Source organism: Microcaecilia unicolor, chromosome 1, assembly GCF_901765095.1.
Source record: "Microcaecilia unicolor chromosome 1, aMicUni1.1, whole genome shotgun sequence".
Classification (NCBI taxonomy): Eukaryota; Metazoa; Chordata; class Amphibia; order Gymnophiona; family Siphonopidae; genus Microcaecilia; species Microcaecilia unicolor.
The window spans coordinates 249,713,799-249,727,515 of NC_044031.1; the positions used below are offsets into that span (position 1 = coordinate 249,713,799).

Consider the following 13,717-nt stretch of genomic DNA (forward strand, 5'->3'; position numbering starts at 1 on the left):
AGCATCAACCAAGCCCGCCAACTGCCTCACATTGTTCCGCATGTGTATGCTCGTGTAGAGCTGGTAAGACTGGATCTTGGACACGAGCATAGAGGAATGGTAGGCCTTCCTCCCAAAGGAGTCTAAGGTTCTAGCGTCCTTGCCCGGGGGCGCCGAAGCATGTTCCCTAGAACTCTTAGCCTTCTTTAGGGCCAAATCCACAACTCCAGAGTCATGAGGCAACTGAGTGCGCATCAGCTCTGGGTCCCCATGGATCCGGTACTGGGACTCGATCTTCTTGGGAATGTGGGGATTAGTTAATGGCTTGGTCCAGTTCGCAAGCAATGTCTTCTTCAGGACATGGTGCAAGGGAACAGTGGACGCTTCCTTAGGTGGAGAAGGATAGTCCAGGAGCTCAAACATTTCAGCCCTGGGCTCGTCCTCCACAACCACCGGGAAGGGGATGGCCGTAGACATCTCCCGGACAAAGGAGGCAAAAGACAGACTCTCGGGAGGAGAAAGCTGTCTCTCAGGAGAGGGAGTGGGATCAGACGGAAGACCCTCAGACTCCTCGTCAGAGAAATATCTGGGATCTTCCTCTTCCTCCCACGAGGCCTCACCCTCGGTGTCAGACACAAGTTCACGGACCTGTGTCTGCAACCTCGCCCTGCTCGACTCCGTGGAACCCCGTCCACGATGGGGGCGTCGAGAGGTAGACTCCCTCGCCCGCATCGGCGAAGCTCCCTCCGCCGACGTAGTCGGGGAGCCTTCCTGGGAGGTGGCCGCGGTCGGTACCGCACGCGGTACCGACGTCGGGGACCTCAACCTGGGCGATGGGCCAGCCGGCGCCACGCTCGACGGTACCGGTGGCGCAAGCACCGCCGGTACCGGAGGGGTAGGGCGCAACAGCTCTCCCAGAATCTCTGGGAGAACGGCCCGGAGGCTCTCGTTTAGAGCGGCTGCAGAGAAAGGCTGAGAGGTCGATGCAGGCGTCGACGTCAGTACCTGTTCCGGGCGTGGAGGCTGTTCCGGGCTGTCCAGAGCGGAGCGCATCGACACCTCCTGAACAGAGGGTGAGCGGTCCTCTCGGTGCCGATGCCTGCTGGGTGCCGAATCCCTCGGCGACCCAGAGCTCTCGGTGCCGACACGGGGAGGAGACCGGTGTCGATGCTTCTTCGATTTCTTCCGAAGCATGTCACCGGAGCTCCCCGGCACCGACGAGGAGGACGTCGAATCCATCCGTCGCTTCCTCGGGGCCGAGACTGAAGAAGGTCGATCTCGGGGGGGCTGTACCGCAGGAGCCCTCAGGGTAGGAGGAGACCTACCCGAGGGCTCACCGCCACCAGCAGGGGAATGGACAGCCCTCACCTGCACTCCACCCGATGCACCACCGTCCGACGACATCAGCAGACGAGGTCCTGGTACCACCGACGTCGATGCAGCTATCCGATGTCTCGGCGCCGATGCAGAGGCCCGATGCCTCGATGCACTCGATGCAGGGGCGGCCGAGGAAGATGGTCTGGACGCTGACGACGTCGATGCACTCGAAGATCCCGGTGCCGATGCCGACGAAGAGCCCGAGAACAACACGTTCCACTGGGCTAGTCTCGCTACCTGAGTCCGCCTTTGAAGCAGGGAACACAGACTGCAGTTCTGAGGGCGGCGCTCAAAACAAATTGGACGCGCGAGGTCGACTTTCCGGGGCTCGACACGGCGAAAACACGACCGTACCGAGTGCGGACAAAAGAAGACTGGCCGGCTCGAGCCGGTTTCGGGCGGGAAGACGGCCGCGCATGCGCGGTGCGCGCGGGCGCGCGAGGGCTAGCAAAGGACTTTGCTAGTGAAGTTTCCGATTGGAGGGGCTGCCGTGGACGTCACCCATCAGTGAGAACAAGCAGCCTGCTTGTCCTCGGAGAATGGTCATTCCATCTAAAAAAAGATACAGTGGAATTATTAAAGATACAGAGAAGGGTGACGGAAATGATAAAGGGGATGGGATGACTTCCCTATGAGGAAAGGCTAAAGCGGCTAGGGCTCTTCAGCTTGGAGAAGAGATGGCTGAGGGGAGATATGATAGAGGTCTATAAAATAATGAGTGGAATGGAACGGGTAGATGTGAATCTTTTGTTTACTCTTTCCAAAAATACTAGCACAGATACCCAACAGGTCTTTAGGAGCAGATTTTTAAAACTTCCAACTGATTTTCATCAAGGTCAATGGGAAGTTTAAACCTTACTTCACCTCCAGGGATAAAATAAAGATTCAGCACTAAGCTAGAAGTTAAAAAAAAATTGCACTAAAATTTAGTGCATTATGCTACATTAGACCTCTGTATGCAGCTCATCTGCATGTATTTCCATGCGCAGTGTGTTAAGATTAGTGTGCTACCTTTCACTCTGTGCAGATTCTTTGTGTGCTAATACACTTCCTACATCAGAAGTAATCAATGCACAGGAAAGATACACTAAGAAGGAGGTAAATCTCTGCACTATGCTTAGCACAGTTTATTACATTGGCCAAAATCTGACTGCAAAATAAGGCCTACAAGGTCAATTTTATAGGCTCATTCTTGGTGCAATATTGCAGAGTTTACCCGATCTCAGTCTTTCCCTCTCTAATCCTCTGCACTTATCACAAACTTTCCTGAACTCAATTATTGTTTTGATCTCCATCAGTGGGAGGCTCTTCTATGGACAAGGCAGGTCCCCGCAGTGTATAGCAGAAATACTGCTCCCAGACCCAGGTATACAAGGACAAAAGATTCTGAAGTAGGGAGGGCCCCCATAATTATCCTGTACCTTACTCTTTCCTGTCTTATTTTGTAGTTCTGTTTCCAATTTTCTTTTATTGTTAGCATTGTAAGCCACCTAGATTTATCTGTCAGTTAAGGCAAAATTTTCTAAATAAATAAAATAAAAAACCATGCACAAACATTAATCCTGTCTTACAATATGAAACAAAGAAGACAGCAACATTAAAGTTAAAAAAACAAAAAGATTGGAAGACAAGAAAAGAAGGTAACTTAACTGGCAAGCAAACATCCTGCCAAGAAAGTATCAAAATGAATAATAACTCTGAAAAAAAGGTATTGAAACTTGTTGTTTATAATTCCCTTAAGGTTGTTCTGTGCTTCATAACTCCTATAAACCACCAGAGGGAATATCTTATTGATATTTACATTACCCATGAGACATGGGATGTGGATTTAAACTTGAAGACCCAAATAAAGTTGTCTACCATCAACCCAGGATGTACCTTTGAAAGATAATGCACTTTAACAAGCAGGCACTAGAGTGCTGGTTGAATGCTGCTAATCGTAAACTTGTACCCCATTGTTTCTCTCAGGGAGGGGGAGTGGCTGGCAAAAGGTCAAAGTGAGTCAGGTGCCCAGATCACACTGCACCGCCAAAAGATGCCAACAAAAGTTAGGCTGAAAGGGAACACCTCCCTGAACACAGATGAACTGCTGCATGCCCCTGCAGCACATCACGCATCACTGCTTTGATTTCCTTCTCTACAGGGGTTTACGATGTTACTGAGCAGAAAGTGGAAAGGGACTGCTGTGTGAACAGGCTACTGGTAAAATTCAATTAAAGGAAAACCAATAAAGGAGATGCAGCTGTAGGATGGAAATATAAACAAAGTTTTGTTTCGTTTTTTAAAAGAAGGAAAATCTATTAAATGCTGGGAAGAGGGGGAGCCTTTATGGGGTAATTTTGTAAGACGTTTCTGTGCTTGAAACAACATTTTACACACAGAAAGAGGCTGCTGTAAAACAGCAGGAGTATACACAGGCAAAAGCATGTACTGATAGCGTCTCAGCATCTATTTCGTCCTGAATAACTGCAAGCATTCCTGGGGATGGAGTTTGGATTTAACGCACGTATGTTCTAAAATATATGAACATGCGCACAAAATTTGTAGGGTCACTGCAGTGCAGGGGCGTAGCCAGACAGCAGATTTTGGGTGGGCTTAGTCAAGAAGTGGGTGGGCACCAAGTGCCCCCCCCCCCCAATGCGATGAGGCCAGTTTCAGCAGCTTAGGAAGCTGAGATCAGTGTTTTCAGCACCATCAGGGGGAGGTCTTCAGCTGGCAAAGCTTGGGATCCCCACTAGCTAGCACTAAATATGTGCTGCTGTTGGGTGGGCCTGAGCCCTAAGTGGATGGGCCCCGGCCCACCTAGGCCCACCTGTGGCTACGCCAATGCTGCAGTGAGCCTCAGGGAAAGTACACTGGAACACCAATAACATGCCTCCCTGCAAAGAAAAATTAACATGTTGCAAGAAAGAACTTCATTTATTGAGCACTTACTATACCATCTTGATTGTGAAAGCAAGTCTAAGCGGTTTACAATACAAAATTAAAAGTATGTTAAAAGAAAGCGACGCCAATATAAAATAAAAGTGGCAAGTATACAGGGGAAGGCAATGATTCTCAGCTGCACCAGAATCAAGGCAGGCATCCCAGGGTCGACTGGTTATCAAATGCAACATGGAAATAATATAGCTCTAAAAAGTATGATGAAAGGCATTAAGGGAGGACTGGCAAAGAGGAAAGACGGTAAACTATTCCAGAGAAAGGGGGCCTTTTCTGGTTCATGAATTAGTGGTAAAATAATCAGTATATTAACGTTATCCCATGTTGATAACCTTCCTCCCCCTTAATGTTGTGGCCAACTACTCCTATGATGGTACAGGACAGCTAGTTTCCTTCATGGGAGCTACTACAGCAGGTGGTGCCTGACATTCAGCTAATCTGGCACTAAGGAGGGTTGACAATTGTTGGGGGCTCCAAAAATATATATCTAACCCTTATAAGTTTCATTAAACTTCTAGGGGTTACTTGAAAATCTCAAGGCACAACCACCCTCCTAATTTCAGAACACCCAGTCTCGACATTAGAAACAGCTTCCTTCACTTGTGTGTACTTTTAACAACACCAGGAAAAATTCAAACATGGTGACCCATAAGTTTGGCGTCCTTATGATAATAAAATAGAAGAAGCCACCTGAGTGGAATCAAGCTGAATATCAGCTTGGCTGGTATAGTTTGAACTGGCGAAAATTAAACTGGATATTCAATGCCAGTCACAAGAAACGGCCCGGCATTGAATATCTGGGTTCAGTGCCGACCGTGGGAGTTTGCCGGGCTATCTCCTGTGGTCTATATATCGTTCCCTATGTTTACAGAATAGCGCCTAAGTGTAGTTACATGCGTAACTGCAAATTAATGTCAATTAGCACCAATTAATGTCACTACTTGTATTTAATGCCAATTGATACCTAATTTACTACTACTACTACTACTTATCATTTCACAATTAACCCCCTGTTTACTAAGCCACGCGTCTTGAATGGGCTGTCGGCATTGCCGCATGGCTTAGTAATCAGGGGGTTAAGTTAGATGTGCAAGAGGCATCATTCTATAATTTATGCATCCATATTTTTGAGCTAGTCAGAAATCTGGGTGCCCGAGTTTATAGAATCTGGCAGTTACCCCTCCGTTGTTCCAGGGACAGGAACTTAGACTGTGAGCCTACACAGGCCAGAGAAAGTACCTGCATATAATAAATGTAAAACTGCTTCGGTAGTACCTCAGAAAGATGGTATACCAAGTGAAATTACCCATTACCCCTCATTGTTAATACAAAGGTTTCCGCATGTATAATCAAGACTGTGCACACTGAAATGTTTAAGGCTCCTAAATGACACAAATGCATGCTAATGAATGCACATCCCCAATATCCCTAGACTTCTGTTTTTTCTTCTCCCTTCTGCATAAAAGTCGAGTTAAGTCACACTTCCGCTTACTGCAATGACTTCTCTCACAGGAAGGAAGGTACCCCCACAGCTGAATCATTTACCTCCAGTATCTTCACTGCATCTCCACTCCACTCATCAGAATTTCATTATTAGAACCACTGAAAGTTTACAAGATCTCTCCTTCGTCAACCAACCAGCAGATTTAACTTGATTTTCAAAGAGCTTTGCCTCCCTCCTACTTATCAAAAGCACAAAAAAAAACAATAAAAAACCCAAAACAAAACCAAAAAAACAAGCATACACAGAAAAGATTTTATTTGCCTTTCCTAGTTGTGCACTTATTTTTGTCAATGGCACACTTTTTGCTTTTTCTGCTAAGGGTCTGATTTTGTTAGTGTATTTCTCTCTCTGAATTTGGAAACCCTGCACCCTGCAAAAGATTCTAAGCATATAACTTGACCATGGGCCTGAACCTCTACTCCACTCCTTTTGGAAAATAATGTGTGGCTTTGGGGGTTTTCTACTAGACAAATTATCATTCAAAGCTCATCGTGGAACAAATGCTATTTGTCCTGGAGAGTGATCTGACATTGTTGTAGAAAAAAAGAATAATAATAATGTCAAGCTTGCTGAGGAACTTGGGGGGAGCTGGGCACAAAGTCTTTATTTCACAGTTTTAAGCTAAGAAAACACTTAGAGGCTCTTTTACTAAGCCGTGTAGGCCTGGTACTGGGAGTCACTGAAATAAGTTTTCACAGTGTGTTAAGCAGCTAGTGTGGATTTTCCTTCATGGGAGCTGATAGTGTGGATGCACAGTAATGGCTACTGTGCGTTTAAACAGCCAGCATGGTAAGGGAGGAGCATAGGCATGGCCAGCTGTGACAGCTAGTGAACAGGTTAGTGCAATGTGCTAGCTATTACTACTGCCGAAGGCGTGCCTGCCTTAACACCGCCTGAAGAAGTGTGATTGCATGGCAGCTGCCCAAAGAATCAAGCCAGGAAGCCATTGCATTGTATCCCTCTCCCCAAGTTTTATCTTTCAATCCAACCTCCCCCAAACTGTAGTACTGTTAAGACTACCACTAGGAGTCATCGCTGCCATTTTATGACCCCAGACCAATGGAGCGGTGGGCCAGGGAGACCCCTGGGTAAGTTCTATGGGGATAGGTGGGGAGGGCTGAGGTATGGAGGGTTACCTTTTAGGGTGTTGCCACTCTGGGGGATAGTTTGTCAGGGAGGTATCAGATTGAAGGGTATGCTCTTGGAGTGGGATCAGGGGGTATGGCCTTTAAGGAGGAACTGGACTGGGGGCATGATCTTGGGGTGGGGAGGGAATCTGGGGATATGGCCTTTAAGGGAGATCACATCAGGGCTATCTGGATTGGAGTGGGGGAGGGGGAGAGATTGTTGGGGGGAGATGCACCACCACAGACATTGGGCCCAATATTTGGACCACGGGAGTTAGCCCGGCTAACTCCTGTGGTCGGTGCTGAGCCTGGATATTCAATGCCAGGCAGTTTCCGGTGACTGGCATTGAATATCTAGCTTATTTTTGGCTGGTCAAACTTAACCAACCAAGCCGATATTCAGCGCTGGCTGGTTAAATTTGAACCGGCCAAAGATAGGCCTGGTATTCATTCAGCCAAATGTGGCCGCCAACTTGAGCTGAAAATCAGCAGATAACTGGTTATATTGGACAATATAACCAGCTAACCACAAATTATCAGCAGGTCATGACCATGTCCCGTTGAAAATTCGCAAATAGCTGGTTATAGTGCATGCTGATCCTGGTCAGTTACAGTGGGGGAAATAAGTATTTGATCCCTTGCTGATTTTGTAAGTTTGCCCACTAACAAAGACATGAGCAGCCCATAATTGAAGGGTAGGTTATTGGTAACAGTGAGAGATAGCACATCACAAATTAAATCCGGAAAATCACATTGTGGAAAGTATATGAATTTATTTGCATTCTGCAGAGGGAAATAAGTATTTGATCCCCCACCAACCAGTAAGAGATCTGGCCCCTACAGACCAGGTAGATGCTCCAAATCAACTCGTTACCTGCATGACAGACAGCTGTCGGCAATGGTCACCTGTATGAAAGACACCTGTCCACAGACTCAGTGAATCAGTCAGACTCTAACCTCTACAAAATGGCCAAGAGCAAGGAGCTGTCTAAGGATGTCAGGGACAAGATCATACACCTGCACAAGGCTGGAATGGGCTACAAAACCATCAGTAAGACGCTGGGCGAGAAGGAGACAACTGTTGGTGCCATAGTAAGAAAATGGAAGAAGTACAAAATGACTGTCAATCGACAAAGATCTGGGGCTCCACGCAAAATCTCACCTCGTGGGGTATCCTTGATCATGAGGAAGGTTAGAAATCAGCCTACAACTACAAGGGGGGAACTTGTCAATGATCTCAAGGCAGCTGGGACCACTGTCACCACGAAAACCATTGGTAACACATTACGACATAACGGATTGCAATCCTGCAGTGCCCGCAAGGTCCCCCTGCTCCGGAAGGCACATGTGACGGCCCGTCTGAAGTTTGCCAGTGAACACCTGGATGATGCCGAGAGTGATTGGGAGAAGGTGCTGTGGTCAGATGAGACAAAAATTGAGCTCTTTGGCATGAACTCAACTCGCCGTGTTTGGAGGAAGAGAAATGCTGCCTATGACCCAAAGAACACCGTCCCCACTGTCAAGCATGGAGGTGGAAATGTTATGTTTTGGGGGTGTTTCTCTGCTAAGGGCACAGGACTACTTCACCGCATCAATGGGAGAATGGATGGGGCCATGTACCGTACAATTCTGAGTGACAACCTCCTTCCCTCCGCCAGGGCCTTAAAAATGGGTCGTGGCTGGGTCTTCCAGCACGACAATGACCCAAAACATACAGCCAAGGCAACAAAGGAGTGGCTCAGGAAAAAGCACATTAGGGTCATGGAGTGGCCTAGCCAGTCACCAGACCTTAATCCCATTGAAAACTTATGGAGGGAGCTGAAGCTGCGAGTTGCCAAGCGACAGCCCAGAACTCTTAATGATTTAGAGATGATCTGCAAAGAGGAGTGGACCAAAATTCCTCCTGACATGTGTGCAAACCTCATCATCAACTACAGAAGACGTCTGACCGCTGTGCTTGCCAACAAGGGTTTTGCCACCAAGTATTAGGTCTTGTTTGCCAGAGGGATTAAATACTTATTTCCCTCTGCAGAATGCAAATAAATTCATATACTTTCCACAATGTGATTTTCCGGATTTAATTTGTGATGTGCTATCTCTCACTGTTACCAATAACCTACCCTTCAATTATGGGCTGCTCATGTCTTTGTCAGTGGGCAAACTTACAAAATCAGCAAGGGATCAAATACTTATTTCCCCCACTGTAAATGCTTTTGAATATCAGGGGGATTTGTCTTTCATTTTCTTCCTTCAGCTCAGAAACTTGTGGGAAATGGGAGATAAAGTGTCTTGTTCAGGGTCAAAAGCAGTGCTAGTATGAGAAGCAAACTTTTAACCCTAGGCTCCTGGTTCCTACCTCTCACTCTAACCACAAGCCAACTCCCTCTCCCAATTACATAATTACAACTGGTTACAGCAGCAGTGCTCCCTGACTCACCACAAAATTGAAATGTATCATGAGGAGCAAGCTGACCCTAGCTAATGCACACTAAAAGAGCTTTCACTGAGGTATTTCTAAGGAATTACAAAAATAAAAGGCACTGTTTGTACTCCATCCATTAGGAACGAAAGGAAAAAAAGCCAGCAGACAGCCTTTTCTAGAAGCTACATTACAAGGTGGAGCATAGATCTATATTACTGCAAAAATCCCATATCCTAGGGCAAGTACTGGAACTAGGTAATGCCAGTTAATCTGATAAGTCTATCTGACAACCCTCTGATTCCTGCTGGGTGGGGGGAACAGCAGAAAGCAAAGAAAAGGATCTACTCTGTTCCCTGACCCAGCAACATGTCCTCTCACCTCCTATGCTGGCTGGAGAGGAGGGAGGGGGAGGTGACATTAGAGTACACAAAGCAAAGTGAGAAAAGATACTCTGCTCCTTATCTAAGTCTTCCCCTCCTATCAGTGACAGCATCAAACAAAGATCCAACTCAGTCTGTAGCGAATGGCACTTACTGCTGTTAGCACCTGGGCTCTGACCAATAAACTGAAATTGACAAGCAGATGAACAAAACCCTGCGCTATTTCAAACAGCGCTGAAAAAATAGCGCTGGAACAGCGCAGGGCATTATTAGACCTATGATCAGAGATAATTGCATGCAAATTTAAGCACGCAATTATCTCTGATCATGGGGTAGAAGTGCGGGACAATTGCGCCTGAGCATGTGCTCAGCACAATCCTCCCGCACTTGTTTGACAGGTCTGGGCAGTCAAAAGCCCAAACCTATCAAACACAGGGGCTGGAGGTCCATGGGACCACCAGGCCCCAACTACCCCTGCCCCGAGCAACAGGGGCAGGAGGTCCGGTGGACCTCCGGTCCCCCCAACGATCCCCCCCTAACTCCCCTCAACATTTCTAACAGTCCCTGGTGGCCCACTGGGCGACCAACCCCCCCCCTTCCCAAGCGACAGGGGGGCTGAAGGTCTGCTGGACCTCCGGTCCCCTCCTCCCCAGGTTCAGGGGGGATCCGGTGGGTCTCCAGCCCCCCTAACCCCCCTAGCAAAGGGTCCCTGGTGGTCCAGTGATCAATCCGCCCCCCTCCCTACGTACCCCCCTACCCACCCCCCTACCTTGTGGCTTGGAGGAGGGAGGTAGCCTGCCTTCTTCCTCTTCCTTCAAAGCCGCAAAATGGCGCCACCCAGTCCTGCCCAGTGTATCCTGGGAGGCGCTGGGTGGGGCTACACACCATATAAGGGAGTTTCTCCCTTATATGGTATGTAGCCCCGCCCAGCGCATCCCAGGATGCACTGGGCAGGGCTGGGCGCCACCATTTTGCGGCGTCGAAGGAAGAGGAGGGAGGCAGGCTACCTCCCTCCTCCAACCCACAAGGTAGGGGGGTGGGTAGGGGGGTAGGTAGGGAGGGGAGTGGATTGATCACTGGACCATCAGGGACCCTTTGCTAGGGGGGTTAGGGGGGCTGGAGACCCACCGGATCTCCAGCCCTCCCTGAACCTGGGGGGGGAGAGTATTGTTGGGGGGGACCGGAGGTCCAGCGGACCTTCAGCCCCCCCTGTCGCTCGGGGGGGGGGGGGGGGTCAGTTGGTCGCCCAGTGGGCCAACCAGGGACTGTTTTGGAAATGTTAAGGGGAGTTAGGGGGGGCTGGAGACCCACCGGATCTCCAGCCCTCCCTAAACCTGGGGGGGGATCGTTGGGGGGTACGGAGGTCCGTTGGACCTCCAAGCCCCCTGTCGCTGGAGGGGGGGGGGTCTTCAGGTTTGCTTTGTTGGGGGAAATGGGGGCCTGCTAGCATGCAAATGCATGCTGGACAGGGCTCACCATTCCTTCCCAATGATCTGCAAACTCTAACGCCAGCTCCGAGCTTGCGTAGGGATTGCCGCAGCCAGCGACCCAATCTTTGGCACGCTGGTCGCTGACCATTGGGGATGAATATGTTTAGCCCTGTTTTGCATGCTAGTTGTTTCACGCGCTCGGGGACTCTGATCATTGGGCGGTAGCAAACGGCGGCGCTAACAGCCTCTAGCGCCGGCGTTTCCTTTTGATCATCCCCATGTCAATTCACAAAAAAAACAAGGTCCTGTGGTTCCAAAATCAGGGAGTTGAGGTCCCATCAGCAATATCTTTGTCCAATGGTCAAAGCTTTACAGTCGAGTCTGAAACCAGAGTCTTGCACAGCCCTTGGCTGTCGGCTCTGCAGCCGCTCCTCTCGCCTCTCACGTCGCTGCGCTCCTCCGGGGTCTTTCTCCAGGGGCAGTGATGTGAGAGGCGAGAGGAGCGGCTGCAGTGCCGACAGCCAATGACTGATGGCTGCCTGCGGTGCCGCGCTTGCTTTTTAAAAACATTTTTGCTTGTTTAAATTACCTCTTTTGTTTTTGTAGCGGCCGCTACCGCTCAACAGGAGAAGCAGCAGTGGCCGGAAATGGGAGCTGGTGCCACGTGTTTCATGGGAGACTTGGCAGGTCTGCGTTGGGTGGGCAGGCCTGGATGGAAAGAAGGGGATAGAGAGAGAGACACTGGATGGAAGAATCGGGAGAGGGGGTTAGACGGATGGAAGGATGGGGAGAGAAAGAGGGGAAACAGGTGGAAGGATGAGGAGAGAAAGACACGATGGAAGGATGGGGAGAGAAAGGGGGAGATGGATGAATGGATGCAGAGAGAAAGGGGAGAGATTGGAAGGATGTGGAGAGAGAAGGGACACTGAACAGGAAAGGGTAGAGAGAGAGAGACACTGGATAGAAGGAGGGGGAGAAAGACATTAGATGGAAGGATCAGGAGAGAGGGTAGATGGGTGGAAGGATGGGGAGAGAAAGAGGGAAGACGCTGGATGGAAGGGTAGGGAGAAAGAGGTGACACTGGATGGAAGGATGCAGAAAGAAAGAGGGTAGACATTGGAAGGATGGGGAGAGAAAGAGGGGAGACACTGGAAGGATGGGGAGAGAAAGAAGAGAGCTGCTGAATGGAAAAGGGGAGTAGAGAAAGACTGGAAAATAAGAGGAAGGGGCATGGGGAGAACAAGGGTGAGAAAAAGATAAAAAGCCATAGGTAGATGAAGGAAAAAGAAGGAAATTAAAGAATGGATAGTAAGAATGAATTAAATCTGGACAGAGAGAGAGGCTGAAAAATATTGAAGAAAGTAAAGAAAAAGGAGAGAAAAATGACAAATGGCGCAGAAGAGTTAAGCGAAAATGAAGGAAAGCAGAATCTAGAGACTGGGAGCAACACAATGAGAAAAAGTAAATGGCCATACAACAAAGGTAAAGAAAATAATTTTATTTTTAATTTAGGATCAAGTAATATGGTACCTGTGTTAATAACGTTTCAGAGACCAATACTTCCTTCCTTAGTTCAGGAGAGGATACCATAACAGCATTATACTGACCTGAGGCAGGAGGTTTTGGCCTCTGAAAGCTCATTGAAAAGGGTGTTAGGCTATTAAATAAATTATTTTCTGAAACCTGATGCACTGAAAAGCAGCACTTTACCCCTGTGTGACAAATGCATCTGATTAGTGTGACTAAATTTTGCTGGGGGAGGGAGATAGAGAGAAAATTTTGTGTCCACCCACTTTGGGTTCAGGCACACCCAAAATTGACAGTCTGGCTACGCCACTGGACCTAACTGTGGGGACAAGATGGCGTCCTGAAGAGAACGCGGGAAGCGGTTCTCTCTCTCCTACCTCCATTCTTTTTGAATAGCATGTTTCCTGCTTCAATGAGGAGGGGTAAGCAGCGTGTTGGCCCCGCAACACCTGCAATACCGAAGGTCGCACCGATGGACCGCTCTACTGCCCTTGGATGCTTATCGGGGCAAGATTTATTGCTGCTGGAATCCATGCCGGCGCTAGACCCGTGACGTGTATCGGAGGCCCCGTGCGATGACTCGCTCAGGGAGTGCTTCCTGCTGTGGGGGCAGGTTGCGATGATGGAGCACCAGCTTTTTCCACCCAGGAGACGGAGGAACGGACAGGAGTCAGCGTTTTGTCAGACTCCAAAGCTGCAAGGGAAAGACAGCCCTTGGAAGGAACGGAGACGAAATTTGCATCTCTCAGTAAGTCCTATTTGCCTGAGAAACCACAAAAGATCACCCTAGATACCATATGGGAAGCTCTTTTGGGAATGGAAACCTCTTTTTCACAAAAATTGATTTCTGTGAGCCAATGTTCTAAGGCTCCCTTAGAAAAAAATAGCTATGCTGGAAGCAAAAGTAATAGCAGTTGAAAAAAATATTGAATCTAATACTGGTAAAATTGATAATCTCCAACAAGTTCATATGAGCCTTATAAAAGAAAACAAATTGTTGCAATATAAAACTGAAAATTTGGAAAATAAAC

The 13,717-nt window shown here is 48.4% G+C and overlaps 1 protein-coding gene across 3 annotated transcripts in view; it reads right to left on the bottom strand.

Moving 5' to 3' along the window:
* The window catches only part of COBL (cordon-bleu WH2 repeat protein), a 459,548-nt gene that overhangs the window by 163,625 nt on the left and 282,206 nt on the right, over positions 1-13,717 (bottom strand). The window lies entirely within an intron of this gene.